The sequence below is a fragment of the Lactuca virosa genome, chromosome 2, assembly GCF_052849685.1.
Source record: "Lactuca virosa cultivar CGN04683 chromosome 2, Lactuca_virosa_CGN04683_v6, whole genome shotgun sequence".
Classification (NCBI taxonomy): Eukaryota; Viridiplantae; Streptophyta; class Magnoliopsida; order Asterales; family Asteraceae; genus Lactuca; species Lactuca virosa.
In genome coordinates, this window is record NC_136427.1 from 165,399,333 (window position 1) to 165,408,305 (window position 8,973).

The window sequence follows — 8,973 nt, forward strand, 5'->3', positions numbered from 1 at the left end:
GCAACACACTTTGAAAAATCTACCTGTAAATAAGCAACTTATTTTATTTGAATTATGCCATGTCATTGTCCACATGGGATATATCTAATGCTGATGTGCCAAAAAAATCATTTTATAAAACAATTTCAAAGTGCATTGCTTTAATAAGAAATAATATGGAAGTACAATGCTATAATAAGAACAAAAACGAAATGTACATCGCTACTTTTTTGCATTTAGCCCCTAATAAGTACAATGCTATAATCTAGTATGTGATATCAAAGGCTCAAAAGCTAAATTTAGTACTATTGTATATATTATCATAGCTTAATTTAGTACTTCACAATCAATAAACATCTAGTATAGCTTAAATAATAAATAGTCATGATTGAAAAAATGGAGAAATTGGAGCAAAATAGTGGGATTAGGATTACCATTTGATTTACAACATCCATGGCGTCATGTACAACTGCAACGATGATCCTTTCTCCTTTCTCCTACATCAACAAAAGCATCTGTATAAAACATCAATGATCTCAAATTCAAATTCAAGATGCTATAATACTGTAGATTTCACATACCTTTACAATGTTGAGATGCGTAAATCTTTTAAGCTCCAGATGCAGAGCATTAAACACGGAAGTATCTAGAATAATCAAAAATTTCATGAACAGCAAGAGGGATATGATCATATGAATATGATCCATTTCTATTAGTGATCCGTTTTCAATTCTATCCTGTTCCTTCGAATTCCCTTGTTCGAGTTCATGATATTATGAATTAAGTAGGAGATTAAGATATAGATTATAGAATCGATAGATGAAGGAAATAATGGAATGATCGCAGCTAAAATGATATTAAAAAAGACCAGAACTTTACATCTGTTGATTTGCTAATAGAATTTTAGAAAGAAATTTCTACAAGCTACCAATACCATCACCAGAAACATTTCAGAAAACTTCTAATCCATAGAGAACGCCGGCGTACTTCTCAGGTCCACCGCTGCAAAGAACCTTAATCTTCTGAAACGCGTGCCAAGTCAGCAAGCTATCGGAACCTGCCTGGTGACACTTCCCAACAGCCCGATCGACCTCCAAAGTCTTAGCCACCCGATCCAACCCACCATACAGACTCTCACAGTACCTCATCAGATGCTTAACATCGTAAACGTTAGCCCCAAAGAAAGTTTTCAGAAGATCGAGAAACCTAGACAACTCATCGGGCAAAACCCGCCCAGCGAGGAGCTTAACCAAGTAGCCAAAATCATAAGCGCTGTGAAACGTAACCCAGCTCACACGCTCGTTACAGACAAGCCCTGAAGACATCATCAACTCCGAAAATTTCACCGAGTCAATCCCAAATTCACGATTCTTCTCAAAATCAATCCCTTGTCGCTTCAAAAGTTCGATCGAGTCAGAAGCGTGCTGGTCGCGTGACGGATCGAAGTCGTTGAAATTAAATTCCCAAATGTAACGAGTGTTGTTGTTACTCTCATCGAGATCCGGGAGATTTCCTTCAGCGTCGGTGAGGGTAAGGCCAACCTGGATGAGTTTCAGAGCATCGACATTCGATTTGAGGAGGAGATAGTGATCGGAAGGGCTCTGGTTGCGAAAGTAATCATAACCCGCGTTAGGGCGAACGACAACGCCGGGAAACTCCGTGTCCATTGAAACAAAAGGGTAATCATCGATTATTGATGTGATCAAATGGAATTCTGATTGTAGATTGTACGCAAAGACGGAACGAACGACGATGCGTGGCGGGGGCGATGGTGGCAAGTCCTTTAACGACATGGCAGAAGGAATCTGTGATGGGTGATTGGGTGATGGGTGATCTGGATTCTGGATTAGGGTTAGCAGAGGGTGTATGTATATATAAAGAGGAAGGAGACGAAGAAATGGGGGACGTGAAGACGGTTTGATAGTGGGAATGAGTGGGGGGGGCATAAACAGACCCGGGCCATGGTACGAATACGAATACGTGTTCAGCTTTTTCTTTCTTTTTCTGTTAATAATGACAAAGATAATAAAATAATATTTGTTTTCATTTTTTTAATCATTAAATTAAATAATTTCTTGTTTTTTTGTTCATAATTTTTTGATTTAAGTATGTAGTTTTGACTTTTAATTTGATTCTCATTAGTTGATTTGTATAATAAAGCATGTCTAATCATATGAAAAGATAATTTAGTGGAAAATATATTTTAATATTCATAATCAACTTTGTTTTAAATTTTGAATTTTGAATATATAACTAGGTTTTATGATTATATTTAATAGTATTTTATAACGTATTACAAATAATACGACAAAAAAAGTTGTGACTGGTCAATCATATCTAAACCTTCTTGTCCCATTTTAAAGAGAATACATGTTAGCTTTAATTTATGCTTTTGAAATGTGCTTTCTAGCTTTTTGTTTTGAACTATCGTCTAAATTTTTTATTAATTCATACATTTTTTTTTCAATCAATGAGTGCATCAAATAAAAGTAAAATTAACAAAAAGCAAAGTATTTAATATATTAATTGAAATTGAACGATTAAAAGAAAGAAAAAGACGAATATGATTGATCTTATTTATTGTTTTTTTAAAAATAGTTAAAAAAATAGTCAAACAGTTATACTAGCCATTATTTCACAAGATGTCAGCTACAAAATGGGTAAAAGATATGTGAAATCATCAAAACGATTGTAACATACGTTTTTCAGAATAGATCAGTTGAAGACTCAGAGGGATCAAAAGTAAAGTTTTTGGAAGAACCTTATGACACTACGTAGAGAATGGAGTGCCACGTCGTGACATACCAATTCAAAAACGCGCGTCTAGATGGCCGCCACGGTGTGGCAAGAGGAAGGCCACGATGTGGCAGCCGATGCAGCCAAGTCGACGAGTTTTAGGGTTTTCTCTATATTTAAGCACTTAATCTTAAGGATTATGGCATCATCTTCAGCCTCCAACCATTTCGAATAAAACCCTAGCATCCATGTTTGATTAAGGGCTTGATTTCTTGATTTAGAGTTTATTCTTTGGATTTTGGTGAAGCTTGGGGAAAAGAGAGGTTCATCATCGTGCAACGGAACAAGGAGCAAGTTTAGATCTAGCATTTTCTTTAAATTTCTGGGTTGTTGAAGGTATAAAGTTCATACCTTGGCACTTATGCTTTTAGATTCAAGTTTAAGGCCATATTTGGGTGGTTTTAGTCTCTACCATGGATGCTCTTGGAGTTTGAGGAACTCCAGAGCTTGATATGGCTCCTCTACGGTCAAGATGTTCTGTAGAATGGGAAAAATAAACCATGTTGGAGTCACCTTGTGTTTATGTATAAGGTTTGGCTCCATTAAGGACTTAATGGACTTAGGATCGTAGATCTAGCCTTATAATGGAGTCCTAATGGATAAATTTGGAAACTTTATCCATTAAGTCATTGAAAAGAAGTAGATCTGAAGTTTTGTGTCTAAATCCGTAAGGATTAAACACTTAATGAAGATTTTGGCATTCTGCCAGAAGTCACGACGTCGCCAAGGCTTGCCTCGATGTGGAGGTGCTCAAATGCTTGACTGTTTTGTCCTTAGTTAACCAAGACGCGGCCAAGAGCTTACCACGAAATTGGATTTATTAACATATCCGTTAACTTTTGTTGACCGTTGACCATTGGTTTTTGACCAATTTGACCTTAGTTTTAACCTATAGTTTGGGTTGTTGTTCAAGGTGTGTTCTTTGATTGGGTGGTCGTCGGTTCGCGGGATTGTCTAGTAAGAGGATTTAAGAGTGTTGCAATGTTATCCGGTTATGCATTTCAGGTGAGTTTTCTCATTATACTTTGTATTGTAGTATATATATCCTTGTGTGTACGATGTTGGTATGCTATAGTGATATGTTAGATTGGTAGATTTGTTATAATTACCTTTGTTTGGTGGTTATTGTTTATTTATTTGCATATGTTGACATATTAGGTGGTGGGTTGAGGCGGTCCTGCTTTGTGTTGTAGGCCAAGATACTCGGGCGGGCCAGCGATGTGTTGTAGGCCATGCATGGATCAGTTTTATGATGAGAGGGAGTGGTACAGGTATACTGTAGGCCTTTCAAGGCGATGTAGTCAAACTATAGGCTCAGGAGAGCGGTCCAGGCATGTTGTAGGCCTTACGAGATGGCCCAGACAGACTGAAGGTTCATCTGTGCATGCATTGTATGTATATTGTGGTGTGTGGTATTTTGGGGAACTCATTAAGATTTGGCTTACAATTGTGGATTAAATGTTTTTCAGGTACCATTGGTGATTGCAGGAAGGCAAAGACGTAATTGTACACACTCATCAACAACACTGGAGTTCCGCGTTTATAACTTAATACTTTGTTTTCCTAATTAATTATAATTGAACATATGAATTTCTTAACTTGGGGTTTTATGAAAATGGTGTTTACCTTAGTTACAAATGAAATTTTTGTTAGTGAAAATGGGACGTTACAAGTTGGTATCAGAGCCTTGGTTTGGAGGATTTGGAGGAAGACTTGTGTGAATCCAAACTTAAACTAGGATTCGATAATTTTTACAAAATGTTTCCAAAAAAGAAATTTTAATAAAATGGTTGAGGAGACATGGGTTTAGTCTCTTGTCATGTTTTGGGATCGTGAACATGGACCTTTGACTCGACCTTGGTTTTACAAGAAGATGTGATGTGTACTGTCAGCCAGAGCCCGAACAGGAAAGTGATTCCCAAAATATACATACTTGTTATATATGTTGAATTTGCGCTTGTTGATATTTGAACTGTTAGAAATACATGCTAGTGGATAGGCTAAGGATCTTTTCAAGAACTATACGATAAGTATTTCCTGACTTCTGTGATGCCTTATAGTCTAGGGATTTGCTTTTTATGTGCTACTTGATTTTGTTAATTTCTAAGTGTATGTTGTATAGTTGTATACGATTAGGATTATATAGCCTTAGAATGACTGACTTAGCCTTATTTCATGTTCTTTGTTTGGTTGTGGGCTTAGGTTAGAGTCATTCATTCTACAGTCTATTTGATCTTGTATTGTATACAACTTGCATTTACAAGGCAAGCAACGGTGTAGGTATAGGTTCTAGCAGTGCGGGAGCGTGATTGAGGAGAATCCTAGGATAAGTTCCTAGGAAGTTAGTTTCGGATCTTAGGAGCATATGGGTGTTAGTACACCTAGGAGTGGTCTAGTGTAGTGACTTAGGACCTTGATATGAATTCTGATTCAACTACGGATAGGTGTGGAAGGTAGTATGGGCCCGTACTATTGAAAGCAGAGGATCTGTATGAGAATCGGAAATAGTCTCAAGGCTACTAAGGAACTAATAGGTGAATGCATGGTGTGTTTGAGCATTATTTCTTCATGTTTGATCTTTCTATTGTGTGTTTCAGTATGGTGGTTATCAGAGGTTCAGGATCAGGCGCTGGCTACACCGAGAGGACAGGTCCGAGTGATGAGGAGATCCGCAGGATCAGTGTTGTCGAGGTAGTCGTGGCAATCATAGAGGCGATTCCATATATGTTTGGGTCTGTTAAGACCGTGCTAATTGAGAAGTTCGACGGGTGATATGTTGTCGCCACGTAGGCTATCGCTGTCGCAAACACTCCAGCCGTTGCCACTGTGGGACTTTAGAGAGGTGGGACGATGAAGTACCAGGAGTTTAGTAATACAAAGCATCCGGAGTTTAGAGGAGACAATGACCCGATTACCGCTTTGAGATGGATATTTGACGTGGAGGGATGTTTCTGCATGTGTTCATGTCCCAAGGACCAGAAAGTAAAGTTTGCGTTGAACCTTCTGCATTAGGGAGCGAAGGATTGGTAGGAGTTTGTGACTCAGACCTTTTCACATGGAAATCGATCCGCAGTGACTTGGGAGCAGTCTTTGGAGATGTTTTGGGCAGATAATGTCCCACTTGTGGAGAGAGAGTGACTAACACAAGAGTATATGTCGCTCAAAAAGACGACTGAGTCGGTGAAGGAGATCACCAAGAGATTTACAAAGAGATCCTTTTTCTTCCCGACGTATGCTACTTTAGAGTAGGTGTAGATGTCACGATACTTGAGTATGCTCAAGACTAAGGTTAGAGAGTTCGTGGCGAACACCCAGTACTGAACCTTGGCTGAGTTGCAGTCGAATGCCTGGAAGAGAGAGATTGGGATAGATACCCAGAGGAAGGGAGAGGGGATGCCAGTTTCAGAGAAGTCGCAGCTGGCGGCCAAATGGTTCAAGTCCACTGACTCGAGATATGGAGCAGTAGAGTAGGGGAGTTTCGGGTGTGGGAAGTGTACGAAGTTTCATGATGGAGTGTGTCGATCTTTTGTATGTCGTAAATATGGTAAGGAGGGGTATTTTGGTAGGGATTGCAGGCAGAGTGCACAAGTTTGTTTTCATTGCGATCAGGTGGGCCACATCAAGGCTTGTTGCCCCCTTCTCACTTTTGGTAAAGTGAAAAACCTTACACCTTTAGTTTGGTTGATGTCAGATGGACCTCGGGGGAGGGATGAAGTGTCTAGGATGGAAGGAAGAGCCTACCAGCTTGTTGCATAGGATCCAGGTGCAACGACTATATAGGCTGCGGGTATTTGTCCAATTTATTTGATTTTTGCATTTATGTATCAAGTTTTTCTTTTGAAAGGCTTCCGTTGAATTGATTGTTATCCTGTGTAAGAAATTGCATTCGAGGTTGCATTAAGTGCTTAGTAGTCCGCAGTGTTGGGGTGACATAGGCTCAGAACTTTCGAATTAACCTCTCTACATGTTCTTGTTGATGAAGGTTTTTGGGGTTGAGTTGAATGGTTCGAAGGACTATCTTACTCTATCTCGGTTTATTCCTTAGGGGGCAGGAATGGGTATTACTTTATTTGGTTCGAGTTGGAGCTTTAGTTTCATGTTGGTCGCGTTCGGATGATTTGTATATTCCAAGTGGGTGATAGTGGAGTTATCGTAGTAGGAAAATTTAGATCTGGTTTTAGTCTCTGGCCATATTAATCAAGTTTAAGACGTTCACACGTGGGTGCTCAATCTTCAGAGATATGTGTCGGGTTCATTATCCAAGAAAGGACTTCCTTTCTTTTGGTCTCAGTTGTAGATTTCTCATATTGTTCCATAGGACCTTATAATGTTAGGGTATCTATGAGGATAGAAGCTCAGGTTCAGGGTTATGAGGAGGAATTCATTGTCTGTTCTTGTTTGATTAGGACATGGAGGTCCAAGTCACGACCCAAAGGCCTAATAGGGAAAGTTAAGTTTTGCGGGTTTAGTGTGTGCCTTATGTTAGGCTATGTGGTTTTAGCTAGTGGTGGACGGATCGAGGTGAGCCCGAGAGTCGATGGTTGGAATACGTTGTGGCAAGAATGTTATTAGACTGCGGTTGGGGACGTACCATTCACTTGGGTTGGAATAGACACGTTGGCGGTGATGGGCTATATTGCTTGATTAGTTATTCCTATAATTAGTCGTCAGGGTTGTTAGAACCGAGAGGGTGTGTAACCTAGTTTAGTATGTGTTTGTTTGGATATCGGTTAGGGATTTTCCTTTGCGTCTGTATGCAAGGTTATCAACGACGATGGTCGGCTGTGGGTTCCGTAATTCAACATACTAGTAGGACGACGTGTGGGTGGGGAGATCTTGGACAGATCTAGTCTGCGGATTTTCGATCAGCATGGTTGATGTATAGGTTAGTTTATCGTTTTCCTATTGGTCTTTTGTTTGGGGATTTCGCTTGTACGTCTGTATGTGAGGTTATCGGCTACGGCGTTTGTTTGTAGATTCCTTACTTCGGTTATTTGAAAGATGGCGCAAGGTCGGTAGCTCTTGGTCGGATCAGGTCTGTGAGCTTTTAGTCGGCATGGTTGATAAATGGTATGGCTCTGTCTACCTGGAAGTTAGACATGACTTTGGAATCTTCAAGTTATGGGCGAGAGAGTTAGTACTGCTCATTGTGGGTTACTGGTGTTGTGTTGAAATTCGTTATTCGTTAGGTCGCGTATTTCTCGCTAAGAATAGATCCGCATCAATTTCGGAACGCGGTCGACTACTTCATGTATGATGCATTGGATGTGATTTCAATCTTTGGGAGTTTCCGCTCGGGTTGGCTTATGAGCCTGGTTTTTGAACCGCTTTTTTGTCGATGATTGCAAATTCTGGCATTCGAAGTGACCTCGAATCGTGTTAAAGGAATCGGGTCTAGAGAACCCACAATGGATTCGAAGGGTGTTATAAGAGTAAATTGTGAGGACATATTTCGAGGACGAAATCTAATTTAAGTATGGGAGAATTGTAACACATGTTTTTCAGAATATATCAGTTAAGGTCTCAGAGGGATCAAAACTAAGGTTTTTGGAAGAACATTGTGCCACAACGTGGAGAATGGAATGTCGCATCGTAGCATACCAATTAAAAAACGTGCTTCTAGATGGTCGTCATGACATGACAAGAGGAAGTCCACGACGTGGCAGCCGATGCAGCCCAAGCCTACGAGTTTTAGGGTTTTCTCCATCTTTAAGCACATAATCTCAAGGATTAAGGCATCCTCTTCAGCCTCCAACCCTTCCAAACGAAACCCTGGCCTCCATGCTTGATTAAGGGCTTGATTTCTTGATTTAGAGCTTATTCTTTGGATTTTGGTGAATTTGGGGAAAGGATAGGTTCGTCATGGTGCAAGGGAACAAGGAGCAAGTTTAGATCCAACATTCTCTTCGGATTTCTGAGTTGTTAAAGGTATAAAGTTCATACCTTGGCACTTATTCTTTGCGATTCAAGTTTGAAGTCATATTTTGGTGGTTTTATTTCCTTCCATGAATGCTTTTGGAGTTTGAGGAACTCCAAAGCTTGATGTGGATCCTCTATGGTCAAGGTGTTCTATATAATGGGAAAATGAGCCATGTTGGTGTCACCTTGTGTTCATGCAGAAGTTTTGGCTCCACTAAGGACTTAATTGACTTAAGATTGTAGATCTAGTCTTAGAATAGAGTCCTAATGGATAATGTT

The 8,973-nt window shown here is 39.7% G+C and overlaps 1 pseudogene; it reads right to left on the bottom strand.

Moving 5' to 3' along the window:
* Positions 1–808: 808 nt before the first annotated feature.
* LOC145159687 (putative CCR4-associated factor 1 homolog 11 pseudogene) lies at positions 809–1,923 on the bottom strand (annotated as a pseudogene).
* Between the last annotated feature and the right edge of the window lie 7,050 nt (positions 1,924–8,973).